This window comes from Trachurus japonicus, chromosome 23, assembly GCF_045865225.1.
Source record: "Trachurus japonicus isolate A0001 chromosome 23, Traja_1.0".
Classification (NCBI taxonomy): domain Eukaryota; kingdom Metazoa; phylum Chordata; class Actinopteri; order Carangiformes; family Carangidae; genus Trachurus; species Trachurus japonicus.
In genome coordinates, this window is record NC_140929.1 from 20,038,477 (window position 1) to 20,055,279 (window position 16,803).

The 16,803-nt window shown below is 41.2% G+C and overlaps 1 protein-coding gene and 1 pseudogene across 6 annotated transcripts in view; both read left to right on the forward strand.

Moving 5' to 3' along the window:
• The window catches only part of LOC146962883 (gamma-crystallin M2 pseudogene), a 310,111-nt pseudogene that overhangs the window by 138,851 nt on the left and 154,457 nt on the right, over positions 1-16,803 (forward strand). The gene's annotated exons all lie outside the window — the stretch shown is intronic.
• Positions 12,909-16,803, forward strand: part of nap1l1 (nucleosome assembly protein 1-like 1) — a 29,603-nt gene continuing 25,708 nt past the window's right edge. For 4 of the 5 annotated variants that reach the window (XM_085769698.1, XM_085769695.1, XM_085769699.1 and 1 more), the window contains exon 1: positions 12,909-13,001. The gene's annotated coding sequence lies outside the window, so the exon portion shown is untranslated. Of the gene's footprint in view, positions 13,002-13,191; positions 13,358-16,803 lie in introns of those variants that run through there. The other variant, XM_085769697.1, reaches the window with a different exon arrangement.

Here is a 16,803-nt window from a genome sequence, read left to right on the forward strand (position 1 = left end):
GTTTGAGTAAAGCAGTGAGTGCATGATTGACCTTATTTGAACATTTGAATTAGATGAGCTGCTGCAGACTGGTCAAGTGTTGAGAATAGTCTGTCCAGACCCAGACTTGCAGGACATATTTAACACTGTTTCTAATCCTTTATTAATCCTAAAGAATTTAATGAAATCAAACCTTGTTTTGATGCTCTTTATGGTCTGTATTGAGAATATCTACATCATGTAATCACCACTCTATTCTCTGTTTGCATATCAAATCGATGCTAATTCAGACCACACATTTCCAATTGCTGCTGCTTCACATTAAAAGCATTCAACAGGCAAAAGATAGGAAGACTGTAATTGGGAGGCAGTAGCAGGAAAATGCAATCTAGGGCTGACTGTGTGTATGGAACAAGACATCATGATTTTAGAAAAACAGAATGTAAACAGATGCACCCACTGCTCATATCTTTATTGAATTGTACATTTAATATTTCTCTCACAGTAAACAGATTATGTATGATACAGTTAGACAGTGTGGAATAAGATGAGTTTTCCAGCTACTTATGCCACTAGCGTTGCAGTCCAATAATGTCAGCAGACGCATCGTGGACAGTTAAAGAAAACTGTAAACTGATGCAGTGCATATTCCTGGAACTCATCTTCCTTGTAAAACGCAGCTGCCTACATTACCCAGAACTCAGCTGCTGACAGTTTGATCATGTTGGTATAGCGGCTCATGCAGAGAAGAGGAGTTGGCCTCAGAGGTCTGTTCAGTTCACTTCTCTCTTTTTCAGACTTATAGTCTTCAAACACAACTGACGCTGACTCAAGTGATATCACTCAAGGCAATTTTTCAGATTTAGTGCAGCTCCCCGTGGAGCCACTAAGTCTTTATATAACTTATCTCACATATGCAGTAGTGCTGCCAGCAATGGTGACAACACTGGACAAATCTCCAGCTTTGTTAATGATAATGGTTTTTAATCTATAATATAGTTTATACCGTCTTGTATTTCCTCTGAAATGACTGCTTAAGTATTATCACACCTTTTCCCACATGCTGCAATATGATCCTTAAGATGCCATATTTGTGGCACATACCCCTTTACTTCATAACAGCTTTAAAGATATTCATCTCCTTGTTTAAAAAGAATCCCTGATTGAACTACTGAGCAGCTGCTGAGCTAACTTCAGCCCTACAGCTAATAATAATGGTGAAAGTGAGTGTGTGAGACAACACCTCGCTGCCCGTCCTCATCACCTCCCACTGTGTCCGGTCAGTGTTCACACTGCTAATGATTGTTATGTAGCCTGTCTGTGGGAAAGAGAGAGGTGAGAGAGAAAGCTGGGGAGCATCCACCTTCCAGCGAAGGGTTAAAGGAAGCTGGTAGCTGCCATTAATATTTAAATTTGGCACATCAGCTGGCCTTCTCTGCTTACAGCGTCTAAGAGGATGTCAAGTCACATCTTTGCAGTTGATGACAGTGCTGTCATCAGTTTCATCCTGCAGAGCCGACACAACAGAAACCACTGAAACTGAGAGTTATCACTTAAAAAGTGTCCTGTAAGTCCTACATCAGTGACCTGTAAACCTCACTCAGGTTTAATTCCAGAAAACACATCTTTGTTTAACTCACTTTCCCATAAAATTGTGATGCCATTTGTTTTTGTCGGCCAATCAAAATGAGATCATCTTGTAAAATAAATTGGTAACACTTTATTTGATGCCTATCTCTATAATGCATTATAACCATACTTATAATGAGTAAGTAATTCGCTGACAATGCCCACATCGATAATGCATTATATAGTTATAATGTGTTATAATTGGCTTATAAACGTATCATTATAAACACTCATAAATTATCATAAGACTTTATAACAATAAGCATAACACATCATACGTTACTATTATAATACCGGACCTTATAAGTCATGATAAAATGCTTTATAGTGTGTTATGATTATTGTTATAAAGCATTATGATCATTTATAAGTGTTTATAACTATAGTTATACAGTGCTATAACTGCATTATAACTCATTATAAGTATGGTTATAATGCATTATAGAGATAGGCATCAAATAAAGTGTTACCAACATGGTAAATCCAGTCACAGCAACACAGTTCTTAGCTAAGCATTAGCCATGCTAACAGCATGGCAATGTTACCTAGGCTGGTCATCTCATCCCTGTCAACAAAGCATTAGTTTGCTAACACCCTACCACAAAAAGATGCTTAACATTAGCATGTTAGCACATCTGTTAGCATTTAATAGAGATTCTTGAATATTTCCCCCCAAATGTATCTTTTTTTTCAGTCACCCATTGATCAGATTGATATGGTTTCATGACCAGTAAAACATACTATAAAATGCACTTGTTGTTTTTCCCACAGAGAATGTGGAGGTTTATTTTCCCAGGTAAGAGAAATCAGAGGCTGAATCTGTGAGCAGATTGTGAGCAGATGGCAGATTACTGTGTCAAGAATTAGTACTGCTAAATATTACAAATGAGAGACAACACACTCACACACATACAGAAAGAGAGCGAGAGACAGCTTGAGAGATGAACATTATATATTATATCCTTGAAAGATGCTAGCTATCGATCAACAGGCCTGTGAGTTTAAATCACCGTGAGTGTGACATCCGTGCTTATCAATGTGCAATAACATCGCTGTGCTTCCCACAGTCGTCACGCTGGAGCCGAGCGCCGTGTCTGCTCTTGAATGGAAAATTGCTGAGGTGGAATATTCACCCCCACACCCTCCGGGGCTGAGTACCTTACCTGGGCGCTCAGGAGTCACAACTAAGGTCCCATTTGCATTTGATGGTCTCATTAAACAGCCCATTAGGGAGCCTCGCGGTGTGGATGGGAGGCTTTGTGTGGCAATTTGCAGTTTGATGGCCACGAGATGCGTTCCTTTGCTGCCCTGCCAGGTGCCCTTGAGAAGTATGTGGCATTTCTGCTATTAATGGAGGCTCTGCATTTAGTTTTAGGAACACTGTTTAGTCTGATGAGCTATCAGACACACACCGAAAAGAAGAATCAAGCTGTAACAACTAACAGCAATAAATATCTTACTATTTCATAGCTATTTCAAAACCTTCACTGTCTCCCCTGGGCGCTGTTTTATCATTTCTATAGCTTTGATGCTAAAAAGAGAAACCCACTTCCTGGCTATCACCTCTAGAGTTTTTAGGTTATCAGACACAGGCAGAAATGATCCAAATGGAACTTAACTATCTCCATGGCAACTCCATCCACAATGGCGAACTGGTTGAAATCTCAGAAAAAAAGTAACATTTTCTTACATTTTGTTTTTACATGCTGTAAAAATGTTTGTAATTCAGTCTTTTATAGAGGAGATATCACAGAAACATCTGGCTTGTAAATTGGTCCAGCTCCTAAATTATTATAACACTCATCAGATTAGCTCAAGGTTGTTTGTACATGTGTTTACTCTAATTCAGGTTCAGGCTGTGTGGTCCATAAGTTTATGCGTTTGTTGAGTTTTACACGGGGGCGAGCAAAGATGTCATGTAGAGCCTGTACAACAACTGTAGTTCATCTGGGCTGAAACCGAGTCAGGCCAACACATGCAGTCATTTACATGCTACACAATAGATCTTGAGCATAATGGATTCCCCTTGTATGAAATTAATGAGCGTAATGTCAGGAGTTGATTATGAGCTTGCTGTGGTATTTCTGATGCACACCCATGGGAGAGGGGGATGAAAGGAGAACTTCTCCGCGTGGGCAGCAACATCGGATGCTCAGCATTCACTGGTGGAGATCTCCGATAACAATGCGTCACCTCTTTTCTTCCGGGTCATCGCTTTCCACTGGATTCAGGGGCTGCTGATTCATCCAGAAGGGGTAAAGTTCACCAAAGAGTCAAAGTTCACATCAGGAGACTGACTTTTCTGAATGAAGTACTCTTAAAGGGAGGAAACAAATGTTAGGAACTTTACACATTTTATGGGAATCGTTTAAAAAGTTGTTACAGTCTGGATCACAATGTTGGAGCAACTAAATCACTATCGCTGTCACTGCTAGCCAAACAATGTGATATGCAGTTGTATGGAAAAGTTTGGGCCCAATGGGGCAATGTGCTGTCAGTTCTGTAATTTAGCTTATTGTGGGTTGTGCAAAATGTCCTCAGTACTTAACGAAGAACTGTCATTAGGAATGATCAATTCCCTGACTTTTCAAACCCTTTGCAACAACTCTGCAACTTAAAATGAAGATTTGAAAATGAAACTATCGGATGCCTACAAAGCAGGTTCGGCTATAAAAAGACATCAAAGTGCTTTCAGCTTGAAACGTCTGCTGTCTGAGATATCATTAAAATGACAGTTAAAGGGAACTGTGGAAGTCGAGACAAGATCTGGAAGACAGAGAAAACTGTCTGATAAAATAACACATCACACTGGACAGAAAAGGCAAAGCAGGAACCCAGTGTGACTGTAAAAGAGCTGCAGGAAGGTTTAGCTGACACAGGAGTGGTGCTGCACTGTTCCACTGTGCAACACTGATGCACAAATGGGATCTGCATTAAAGTTTTTAAAGTCTGTGAAACAAAAAGTTACAATGTGTCAACATTTGAAAAATAATTTTATTTGATGCCCGAGTGTCATTTTCAACTTACTGTAGAATATGCATGAAACAAAACTAAGCAGCTCTTGACCAACCCACACACCAGAGCAGCATTTTAGCTTTAAGGGGACTGTGTGGGCCTGTGACAGGAGGCATGCTGGGAAGTAAAGCTGTAAGTGCACAGACAAAAGAATAAGTCAAGCGTACTAAGAGAGCAGTTGTTTTGAGCTAATTGGGGAAATAAATTTGAATTTGCTAAGTGGACAAGGTTTGGAAACACACCCTTGCTCATGTTAATTAGGCGGGGCCCTCTAAATGTTATCTGAAATGTCACAGCCCTCCCTGAGGATAGTATTTCAGTCAGGACGTCTCATTGTAGGATCCGCTATTTCATTGTTCACCGCAATTCACAGGAGCTATCAAGTTTTAAGTGTCGCTTTGTTTGCACACAGTGACAGTGGGCCGGCTGCGCGAGGAGGGGGGAAAATGCACACCAGATAGTTCCTGCAAACGCATTCAAGTTGAAAATTAAAGTTTCACCATCCCCCTGCATTATTAACCGAGAAAGGACACTGTGCGTCTGAGGGGTGACACGCCCGCCAGCTCCAGCAGCTAATTATGCATCAAATGAAGAGTAACGTGTTGACAGTGTGAAGAAATGGTGACGTTATTCCTCTCCAGCAGGATAGAATAATTAATTCAACAGGAAATAAGTTTCAGCAGGAACGTCACTGAAATTCTGGCTGCAGAGCTGTTCCATATGAAACATGCATACACACATAGACATAATCTGCCTCTCATCTATTTATAGTTGGTAATACACCATGATGCTTCTGCACTGCCACTGACAAACAGAGCTACAGTTGGAAATGTTAATCACGTTATAATTTCACTAACAGGTAGCCAACCTGTAATTAGTTTAAAGTAATAAAAGACGACAGAATATTAGACATGAAATCTCTTACCTGCACTGAGAATTGTATGTCTAATATTGCTCCAATACCTTCATAGCCCACCGGTGGTCCCTGACCCACACAGGTTAGTGTGGACAACAGCTGTCTCCCAATTCAGGGACCATGTCCATCAGATGCTGCACTTGTAGACAGATTGTGTCAGACACTATTTGACCAGGCTTCACCATTTCAAAGGCTCCTTCAAATGCAGAAAAGAAATTTATCCATTTTTCCACCTTTGGGTGGAGCCTCTGTGGCCCAAACTTTCCCAAGAGTGATTGTGTGCCAGTAATGAGAACAGGCAACAATGACAAGGATCCCTATGAATACACATTATAATAATAATAGCTTAAATGTATATGTAGTTCCTTTCAAAAAACCCAAGGTCGCTCTACAGTGATCAAAATAAATAAATAATTCAATAATTAGAGAAAAGGTGTGTCTTGAGGGCTGATTTGAAAGTGTCCAGGGTTGGGGTGTGGCAGATTTCAAGAGGGAGAGAGATCCAAAGAATGGGGGCTGCCACACTGAAGTCAAGTCAAGTCAGGATTTATTTTGTAAAGCACATTTAAGATGACAGCGGCTGATCTACACAAAGGTGGGTAGCCTACAGAGTTAAAACCACATCAATAAAAGAATGGAATAGATGTGGAAGAACGACAGGAAGAAAACAGAGCAACCAGTGCAAGTATTAAAATAACAACTTCAAAACTAGAGATCATCATGCTCAGGCTGAATGATACGCCAGGTGGAAGAGATAGGGAGGATTTAAAGATCTCTAGGGTCTGGCTCTGTCTGTAGTGGAAACCCATGGTCTGAGATGATGAATGGAGATGAAGAAGTCAGACAGGTACTGGGGGGCGAGGGCATGGAGGGATGAAGGGATTTATACAGTATGTGAGGAGGAGGAGGAGTTTGTTTGAAATGCGGAACTTAACTGAGAGCCAATGGAGATGAATGAGTGTGAGGGTGATGTAACTTTAACAGCTAACAGCACACCTGTTACAACCAGAGAGCATCAGGGTGGAGAGGACAGAGAGGAGCAGTCCTCTATCAGCTCCAGCTTCCAACAACAGACCGCTGATGTCACGTACATGCTGCGAACAGAGAGCAGCTGGTCTGGATGCAGAGTCAGGACAGGTTCTTAGAGACTCTGGTGAAGTGTTCACAAATATTTTTAGTGTATGCGTGGTGTGCCACCACCTCTAAAATAGTCCACGACAGCGCTAGTCCTGAAGCAGACGGCCATGACCTGCCTCGACCACAACAGGCCAGTTTCATTAACACCAATAACCATGAAGTGGCTGGAGAGAGCGGTCCTTCAGCACATCAAAGCTCAGCCTGCAGCCACACCAACACCTCTGCACAGCCAGCAGATGATAACACTGATAACACACTGCTACTGCCCTGCTCACTCTACCACTGCCCTGCTCACTCTGCTCTATGAGCTGCTACTGCCCTGCTCACTCTGCTCTATGAGCTGCTACTGCCCTGCTCACTCTGCTCTATGAGCTGCTACTGCCCTGCTCACTCTGCTCTATGAGCTGCTACTGCCTCCTCACTCTGCTCTATGAGCTGCTACTGCCCTGCTCACTCTACCACTGCCCTGCTCACTCTGCTCTATAGGAGCATAAACATGGCCGCTGTTTGTTGATTACAACTCTGCCTTTAACACCAGACTCATCTCAAAGCTGTCAGACCTACTGTACAGGCTATCATCCATCCATCCATCCATCCATCCATCCATCCATCCATCCATCCATCCATCCATCCATCCATCCATCCATCCATCCTTTCTTTCTTTCTTTCTTTCTTTCTTTCTTTCTTTCTTTCTTTCTTTCTTTCTTTCTTTCTTTCTTTCTTTCTTTCTTTCTTTCTTTCTTTCTTTCTTTCTTTCTTTCTTTCTTTATAAAGATATAGATCCCAACGCTATATCAGAACTGTATAGGCTATCATCCATCCATCCATCCTTTCTTTCTTTCTTTTTTCTAAAGATATACAGTAGATCTCAAAGCTGTCAGAACTATAGGCTATCATCCATCCATCCATCCTTTCTTTCTTTCTTTCTTTCTAAAGATATAGATCTCAAAGCTGTCAGAACTACTGTATAGGCTATCATCCATCTATCCATCCATCCATCCTTTCTTTCTTTCTTTCTTTCTTTCTTTCTTTCTCTGTTTGCTTTCCCATGGTTGAAACAGAAGAAACAATACGACTCAATAGAACTACAGCTTCTTCCTTTCCCACCACCTCTACAGCCTCCAGTAATGGCCACAGACACCTGTATAACTCTGCTTTAATACCCAGCTCACTGACTCTATCTGTTCAGCCTCTCATTTCCCTTTATCCAAGCTGGAACATTCAAACCGGAGGATAATTCTCCACAGCAGCAGTGAGGAACATGGTGCCAGTGTTATGGCTCCAAACACAAACCCACCTTGACATTTTGAGGCTGGCATGTTCTGCAGTTTAGCATGCGCCCAGCTCTCATTACCATGCAGCAGGTCTCTACCAGCAGGACAATATCCTTTAAAACTGCCGTGTCTTCTGCTTGGTGCACTTCAATGTAATTTAAATAAAGTTACGTCACCCACACCGTTGCTCCCAAAATCCAGTGCAGTCTGAAGCTTATCAGATATCCTGCTGACAGCCCAGACTGCCTCCATAAATGCAAACTCAGCAGTGAGAGTTCTGTTTAGAGAAGGTGCTTCCCTGTTATTTGAAACATTTAAGTCCACAGCTGACAGTGGCTTTCTCAAAATAATTGACTGGAAATAAGATAAATAAGAGAATAGTGAAAAGAGTCAAGTTTTTTTTTATATAGCAAAATATATATTTTTTTCACATTATTGTCTGATATTTATGGCAATTTTAAACAACTGATGAGCTGTGCAGTGTCTTGGAGTTGGTGTATGAAGCCCAAGGTCTTATGAATGTCATTGGTGGAGAAAGGTGTCAAATGTTATTTGACTTAGTTATAACTTGGTGTCTGTGGCAATTAGTCACATAAGAAAAAGAATAAGATCACCTGGGATAGCCAGGCTTGGTGGGAATGTGAATTTAAAAGACTAAAACACTATGCTTGGCTTGAGTGGAGTTAATGATCATTTTTTATTTTCTTAAACAGTCTTAACATTTTCTAAACTGTAAGTGCAACTGTCACAACAGTTTCAGTTTCATCAAATCTACTGCATGTTTCCAAAAGGAAATACCTCACCCAAAACATCTCATTTACATTTCAAAATGTATTTTGTGTTCATTTTTCAGTGCCACCGATACAAAGCAAAAGTTGTTTTGTTGTAAACTGGATGCTTCTGAAACATGATTGGTACAAATTATATGATGGATTATAATCATGCTCCATATGGGGCATAAATATGATTAAGATGGGAGATTCTGATCTGTTGTGAATAACAAACTAATTATCCAGAGATTTGAGTTTTGCGATGTCTTAAGAAATGCTTTTCTCATTTTAGAACTCAGCCTGAGCAAAAAAGAAAAAATGTAAAAGGTGTGAAGCAACTGTCTGTACTAATTACCATCAGGGATTTTTACAGAGAAGAGATATGGATATCAAAGTTTAGGACTATGCCACAAGAATATCAGTTTGATTCACGTACATGACCAGATGCAGGTTTTCATAGTCAGAAAGCAAAAGGGTAACAGTGAGCATTTCCCTCATATAACATTGAAATATGGATTGAAATTACAGATGAAACGATATTGTCTTTTATTCCAGTCGCTCTTCAGTGTGAAAAACTGCTGACTGTGTTATCTACAATGCAATTAGACTGTTTTGGGTGTTCAATGGATTCATGTCTTATGCTTTTAGCAGACAACCTTGAGCTGTGCACAGCTCCAAGCAGAGGTGAAAGCAGGTTATAGACTCTCTTCTTTGAACCGCACACCCTCAGATTTAGTTTCATTGTCAGGTGGACACAAATGACATTTAGTCAAGTCAAAATACTTCACATTACAACTCATCCAATAGAAACAGGCCTATCTCTATAGGTGCACCAGTGCTTTGAGCTAAATATTCACACCTGCGTGTTAACATTTGCACAGAGACAATGCTAACATGTTATTTTAGTGTGTTGGCTAACGTATGCTAATTAGCACTATAATAAAGTACAGTGGAGGCAGGTGATCATACTGGATGCCCCTGCTGCAGCTCACTGAAGAGAACATTGTGACATTAAGGAGAAATAGATGTAGTCTACCATTAGGCTGATAATGTGAAAATGAAAATTATAAAAACACAATGTTAGTAGCAATAAAAAAGCAACAAATATTATGTTTAGTAAGAGCCATCGTGAACATGAACTGTGCACTACAAAGCTTGTTTTACTGTACTGATTCTGACTAGCTGGTTCAGATTTTTTTTCTTGTTTTAATTTGTTGTAAATTACAGTTGCCTTTTCAAATGAGGTGAATAATAAATGTTAAGTCCCTGTGAACAAAAAGCCTTTCTTTCACCAGCAGCAGCTCTAATCAGGGTTGTACTGATCAGCCTCCCAGCTGGCCCAGAAACGTCTGACCAGCCACCAGTATCACACTGTGGTTCTACCTGGCAGCCCTCAGGTGTAGTTGTAATGAACAGTAATGAAACATTACAGGATTAGAAAACCATCCCTCCAGTCACCTGGTCCACTGTCTGTTCCTACTGGCCTGCATGACTCAGGGAAATATTCACTCGTGAGTTTCTGACATGGATGGCACACGTGGGAAGACTTCCTCTGGTTGGAAAGTGTTGGATGACAGACCTGACCTTTGGGCTTGTGCCAGATATTGCTCAGAGAGAGTTGATGCTGAGCAGCGCGCCTGGTGTTAGTAACACTCTGGCTGGTGCTGCCTGATGGATGAATCACACTGAAATCCTCACAGTCTGCGCCTCTGGCTTCGTTCAGGGTCAAGAGCAAAAGAATTTATGTGAGTGAGATGTCTCATCACTGAGGATTTCTACTGTCATGAAGATTCAGATTTTTCCAAATTTATAAACAAATCAGTCTACGTGTATCGTCCTTTCAGAGAATTTCCTTTTCTCTCATACTATTATTAAATATTAAACATAAATGGCTGTTGTGGATCATTGGACTCCCTGTGAGAGGCATTCACACCACACACTTTAAAGCAGTTTATTCACACTCTGAAACATCTCCTCCATATGTTTTGTTGGATTTGACAAGTGAGAAAAATGCAATTTAAACTCTGGTGGCACCAAATGATAGCTGTGACATGCCTGAAAGTATCAGCCATTTTCATAGAGAATTTCATCTTCAGCAGCCACAAGAAATTCCTCCTAAAGAGAGAGCGAGCTTTGTGGATGTGGGATGGATGGTGACAACTTGCAGCTGGTAAGTGCATGCTGGGGAGGAAGTTGAATAATATGAAGTGAATCTGACTGATGCTCTTATGTGTCTTTGTGTCGTTTAACTGGCGTGAACAGCAGAGAAAGCTGCTTGTGATCCTGTGAGCTAAAAAGGAGAATAGAAATATTTTTTTAGCTCTGATACTGTAAACAAATTAAAGAGGAAAGTGGGCTGTAAGTGTGATCGCAGCCTTGTTGATCACCAGGAGGGCTGTCAACAGGTGGCACAGCATTAAGACAGGTGCCAGTTCGACAGCTCTAATATCTGTTGGCAGGAGAGGGGCGGGGGTTTCTCACACACTGACAGGACACCATATATCTAGACCATAACTGCAACGGTACAGAATGCAAACATTGGATGATATTTCACATTTTCAGTCACATGGACCCTTTGGCAGGTCTGCCGCAGTTTATTATCATATATGCCAGGATGAATTACAGGGAAATGCAAGTCAACTAGGATTTGCAATTTGATACAATTATGCAACTGTATAATGGCATATTCGATTTGAATATTTAATCTATAAACAACTTATATCTATTTACTGATGAAGGTCTTTAAAATGAGCTGAAAGCTTAGAAGACATCCAGTAGCAAGTAAACTGCTATTTCATTGTCACAGATCATAGACTGTATGTCACAGATGAACCTTTAAGCTCAATTTTTGATGCAACTTCATCTTTACAGCTTTGATGAGAATCAGGTTTTATTATCTTTTTTAAAAAGGCCCTATTATTGGAAAACATAAAGGGATTGCTTCAAAGTAAGAGTTCAATAGTGAAGTTTGTGGTCTCTTGCAAGGATTAATAAATTCTCATAATGATGGTGATGATGACTCAGGATGATGAAGATGGTGATGTCATGTTAACAATGAAAATCCTGCTGCTGCTGCTGCTGATGATTATAAATGTAAATCATCATAAGAACACAGATGGTTGTTATAAATGAAACTGATGAGGGAACTGGAGATGAAGTCAGGAGATGGGAGAGGAGGAACAGAATAATATATATATTTTTTACCATTTTTTTTTCACAACTTTATTGACAACAAGAGTATACAGGATTTAATACAGTTGGATGAAATAAGTGTAGCTATACAACATTAATACACAACCAAACCATCATAAATATGCCAGGGGATGACAGCAAGACAGAAAAAACATAAACTTAAATAAATATTTTGTAAAGCTTACAAAGATCATACGTTTTAACAGCTTTTTTATTCTCACAATCACAGAGGGAGGAGATATAGGCTATTGACCAACATATGCAGACAGTTCCAAGACGTTTGGCTTCTTACCAGAAAATTTTGACTTATAACATTTGGATAAAATAATTAACAAGTTAATCATATCATCATATTCAGTGTAGCCAAACAAAACATTTTCCCAGCATAAATTAAACTGTGGATAAATATGATGAGTGATAAAGCGTGCCGGTCTGCTCCAGAGTTGTCTGGTGTGTGGGCCAGACCAGAATAAATGAACCAAGGTTTGGTTGACAGAAGGAACAGAATAATGATGAGAGTGAGGAAGAAGGTGATGAGGAGGATTATCAAAATGATTAGAGGAAGAAGAAGATGATGATGATGGCGGTGGAGATGATGATGATGATGATCCCTCATCGTCCCTGTTTGTGATTTTGTGATAGAACTATGGTGCCCATTTTGATATAATGTCTTTGGACATAGGCCTACCTGTTTTTGGTTGTTTGTTTATCTACTTATTTTTGTTCTGTTTTGTTCTGTCAGGTATTTTTTATTTTATTTATTTATTTTTTTCTCTGTTGAAAAAAAGAAGAAAAAAAATGATTAGAGGAAGAAGAAGATGATGATGGCGGTGGAGATGATGATGATCCCTCATCTCATCCCCCTGCCTGCGCCCCCCGAGGGGCACCCTCGCGCACCGCTGCCCCTCCCATGAGCAGCGTTGCCTCGGTGACTGCCAGTTTACGTGATGACGTCGGATGTATATGAGCGCAGGCGGCGGGATCTCTCTCCCTTTTACCGCCATCGGAGCGGAGTCTCTTTTCTTCCCCGGGACCGCTTCACTGCGCAGCGCCGCCGAACCTGCCCCGCCGCCCGGCCACAGAGCCAAGGTAAGGGTCGGTAGCCTGCCGGGGGACCGGGGGACCGACCGACGCCCCACACACTAACTTCTCTGCGTCGTTTCAGAAGTTTTAGATTGAATCTGTGTGAAGCTTTAGCAGACGACCGCGGCGGGTAGGGAGGGAAGGAGGGAGGGGGGGACGGGTCTTCTGCTAATGCTACCTACCAGCCAGTGAAGTCAGACAGCGGCAGCAGCCATTGAGACTCGCTCCTCCATGATGTGTGTTAACGGTACACGCGATTAAAAAAATAATAAAACAACCATTATTATCAGCTCTGCTCGGTTCCCTGGACTGTTCCCACACCAGCTCCTCCGGTACTAACAACTAACCGTCGGATAATCCCGGTAACTGTCGGCGTTTTTATTTTTTTTTTCCATATTTGTTGACACGTGTCTTGTATCTTGTATTTTTTGGACTTGACCTTATTTTTTTTTGGAGGATGATACTCAGGGTGGGGAACAGCCTGGACTTTATTAAGACAACCTACCGCGGCTGGGTTAACTGTAACTGTAGCCTATTAGCCGGTCACATTTTTATTTTATTTTATTTTATTTTTCAACAACGAAGCCCGGTTAATTAAAACATGGCACCGGTGCGCTGCCAACACTTCTCGACTGGCCCATATTTTGTAGCTACAGCAGCAGCACCGTGTTCCTCCCACTTGCTCCTCCAGCCCGGGTAGTGCGCATCAAGCTAGTGTAGCATATATATAGCAGCAGCTAGCTCCACTAGCTCCACTAGCCGTTACACACCGAGCAGCGCTGTGACAAGCCGGGCCAGGCCGGCTAAAGTTAGCCTGTTTACTAGCCGCTGGGGCGAGCACTGGGGCCGGCGGCTTGCACTGTGTGTGGAGGAAGGGACTAGCGGGTGTGTTTGTTAGTTATCAGACGTCGAGCAGTAAGTTAATGTTTCTAAACAGGTTCGCTGGTCCTGCTCGGGTCAAATGAAGTTAGAAAATGTGTCTCAGACAGTCACACACCCTGGGCTTTTTGTTAGTCATTGATGGTTTGCTGCTAGACTTGAGCATGCAACACGTGGTCGCCGGGGCTGGATTAAGGGAAAGGCTTGTCCCAGAAAGGAAAAAAAAAAGTGTGTATGTATGGTCAGTGTGTTGGGTCAGTGTTATATATATTTATGTCGTTTGACGTGTTCATTCACATATATAAGGCGACATTTATCATCTTCTGGCCGTGTGGGATTGGATGGCTTACTGTGACATGGGCTGAGGTGACTCTCATGGTCCCCGTGGATGTGTATGGATAGCAGTAGCACACCGAGTCAAACATGCTCTGAGCTGCAATGTTGCATAATATTATTATGTCCCGAATTAGGAGTCATCCTCATCTGGATAGACCAGATGTTGCTTTCTTGGGATGGCGGCTCAGATTTATATTCATGACAAAAATATGTTGTATGGAGATATTTAAGCATGTCCATATTTGACCAGTGCTCTCATATCATAGCTCCTCACAATCATCAGCTACATGCATTAGAGATGGATCCTGGGCTCCCAAAAGGAGTAAATTCTGTACATTTTATGGCCTAGCTGTAACTATTTTTTGTCAATTATTAAAAAAAAGAAAGAAAAACAAGTATTGACCCAAACTGGAAAAACTCTGTCATGGCATTTTATGCAACATCAGTATATTAAAAAAAAAGTGTACTGCTGCTAAGAGCTTTCTGCAGTTCTGTCCCATCAATAATTTGGCATTATAGAGAATACAAGATGACTGTGGCGGTGGGTGTCGTCTTACTTTAGATATTGTAGCGTGTCATGGAGCACATGTGTAGTTGTTCTGTCATGCGTCTGCATCTATTCACTTGGGTCCGTGTTGACTGAGGAGCGGGAGCTTCACAATGTGCCACAGTCTTCAAGTGACAGCTCTCAGTTGAGAAATGAGACTTAACGAATGCGAGAACTAGTCTGCTCTCTTTGTCGGTTCTCCCCTTTTTATGAGGCAGGAAACAATATGAACTGTCATGTGAATTTCTCCTGAACTGTCACGCCAACACTGTAGATGAATACATCTAATTGATGAGCTGATTGTAGCTGAATGCATGTGGAGATGATGTCTTTGCTGAAAGGATATTTGTCCCACTCATTTTATAACCTTTCATGACCTTTAGATTTCTCCATTTCAGTTTCAGTCTTATGTAAATTCACTCTGATCTGCGGCTGAGTTTGTTCCAGTTTTGGGCTTTGTGAGGTAGGCCTGTCTTATTTAGGGCCGGATCTACTTGTGGACAGGTCAGTACAATAAGAAGGACTAGACAAGGAGGATTAAGAAACTTTGCCATAGTCTTATCTAATCATACTGGAGCTGCCTTTCATGTATTGAAGTTATTTTGGTCAGATCACGCTTACAGATAGTTATGGTTGTGATTTCCCACCAGGAGGTGCAATCTGTGCAACAAAAGCAAGGAACTATGGTGAATTTGTCTAATACATGAAGTATTCAATAAGAAATGTGTCATTCCCGTCCGTCTCATTAATTCTGGACATGATCGATCATCTTCATACATCTCTAATAAACGCTGATGTTATCGTTCACTAACAGCCAGCTTGTGATGTGAACTCTCCTGCTGGTAGGGCTTTAACAGCTGAATTCATATAATAAAGTAAGAAATGAACTGTATATAATTTTGACACACAAACCTTTTTGATAGCTAAAGCACTGCAGCATATAATTAGCTGTGACATTTGCATACTTAAACTCTTGGAAGAGTCGAAGAGGACTTCCTATAGGCGATACAGTCTCAACCTGATTATTATTCATTATTGACCAACCGGTCGTTCCGTCTTCTTTCAGTTCTTCACCTGTCAGACACAGCTCGTAACAACATGGCCGGTCAAGGCCTTTGACCTCTACAGCACTCAGTTTGAATTTACAAGCTAAATGTGGGGAATTAAAAAGTAATTTAGATGTTAATGCACATGTGTATAGTCTGGAAGAATGGTGCAATTCAGAGTGTGGGAATGGACACATGTTTTGCATTTATGTTAGAGGAAATATATATATGTAGTGTACTGATAAACAGGCCTCCAAATCTTCTCTCCCAGTGCATCTTTAAAAGGACACAAGACAGACAGACTGGAGGAGGTACGGTTACGCAGGATGTGACAGGGGGAGCCGGAGGACACAGGAGATCGACTGACCACTGTTCAGTTTAGCAAGGGCAGTGACACAAAGCAGGTAGTCACAGCTAACCAGCCGTGAGAAGCTGCTGTCAGACTCTGTCCCGGCCCAGCTTTGACACACACTAGGAGCACGTTTATGGGCTGGCGAGAGCCACCGCCACCGCTGCTGCTGCTGCTCATGGCTCTACAAGAAGTCCTCTGTCAGTAGTTGTAGCCATGCTCTTTATCATGTTTATCAATCATTACTGTCTGACAGCCTTGAATATCTTATAAAGATTGGACTGCAGTGTAGTTATTGGTGGACACTGGCCTATAGTTATTGATATACATTGTTGTTTGTTGTCTCACTGGTTTGCTCATTCTGCTAGTGACCGTGTTTATCAATTACCAGTATTTGGTATCGGTAAGAAAAGAGTCAAAGCATTTATCTGTATTAAATTAATTTTTATTAAAATAATTATATACAGATGCTTGTTAATTTTGAGCAGGTAACCCTTTTTTTACTAGATAGAGTGGTATTAACATTAAATAGATACAAGGAAGTCCTCTATGAGTATGTACTGTACATAGTTGAAGTGTGATTGTCATCTCAGGCCCGGATCACTGCACTGTTGATGGGGGGGTTCAGGAAGTGGCAGAGATTTCTAGCTT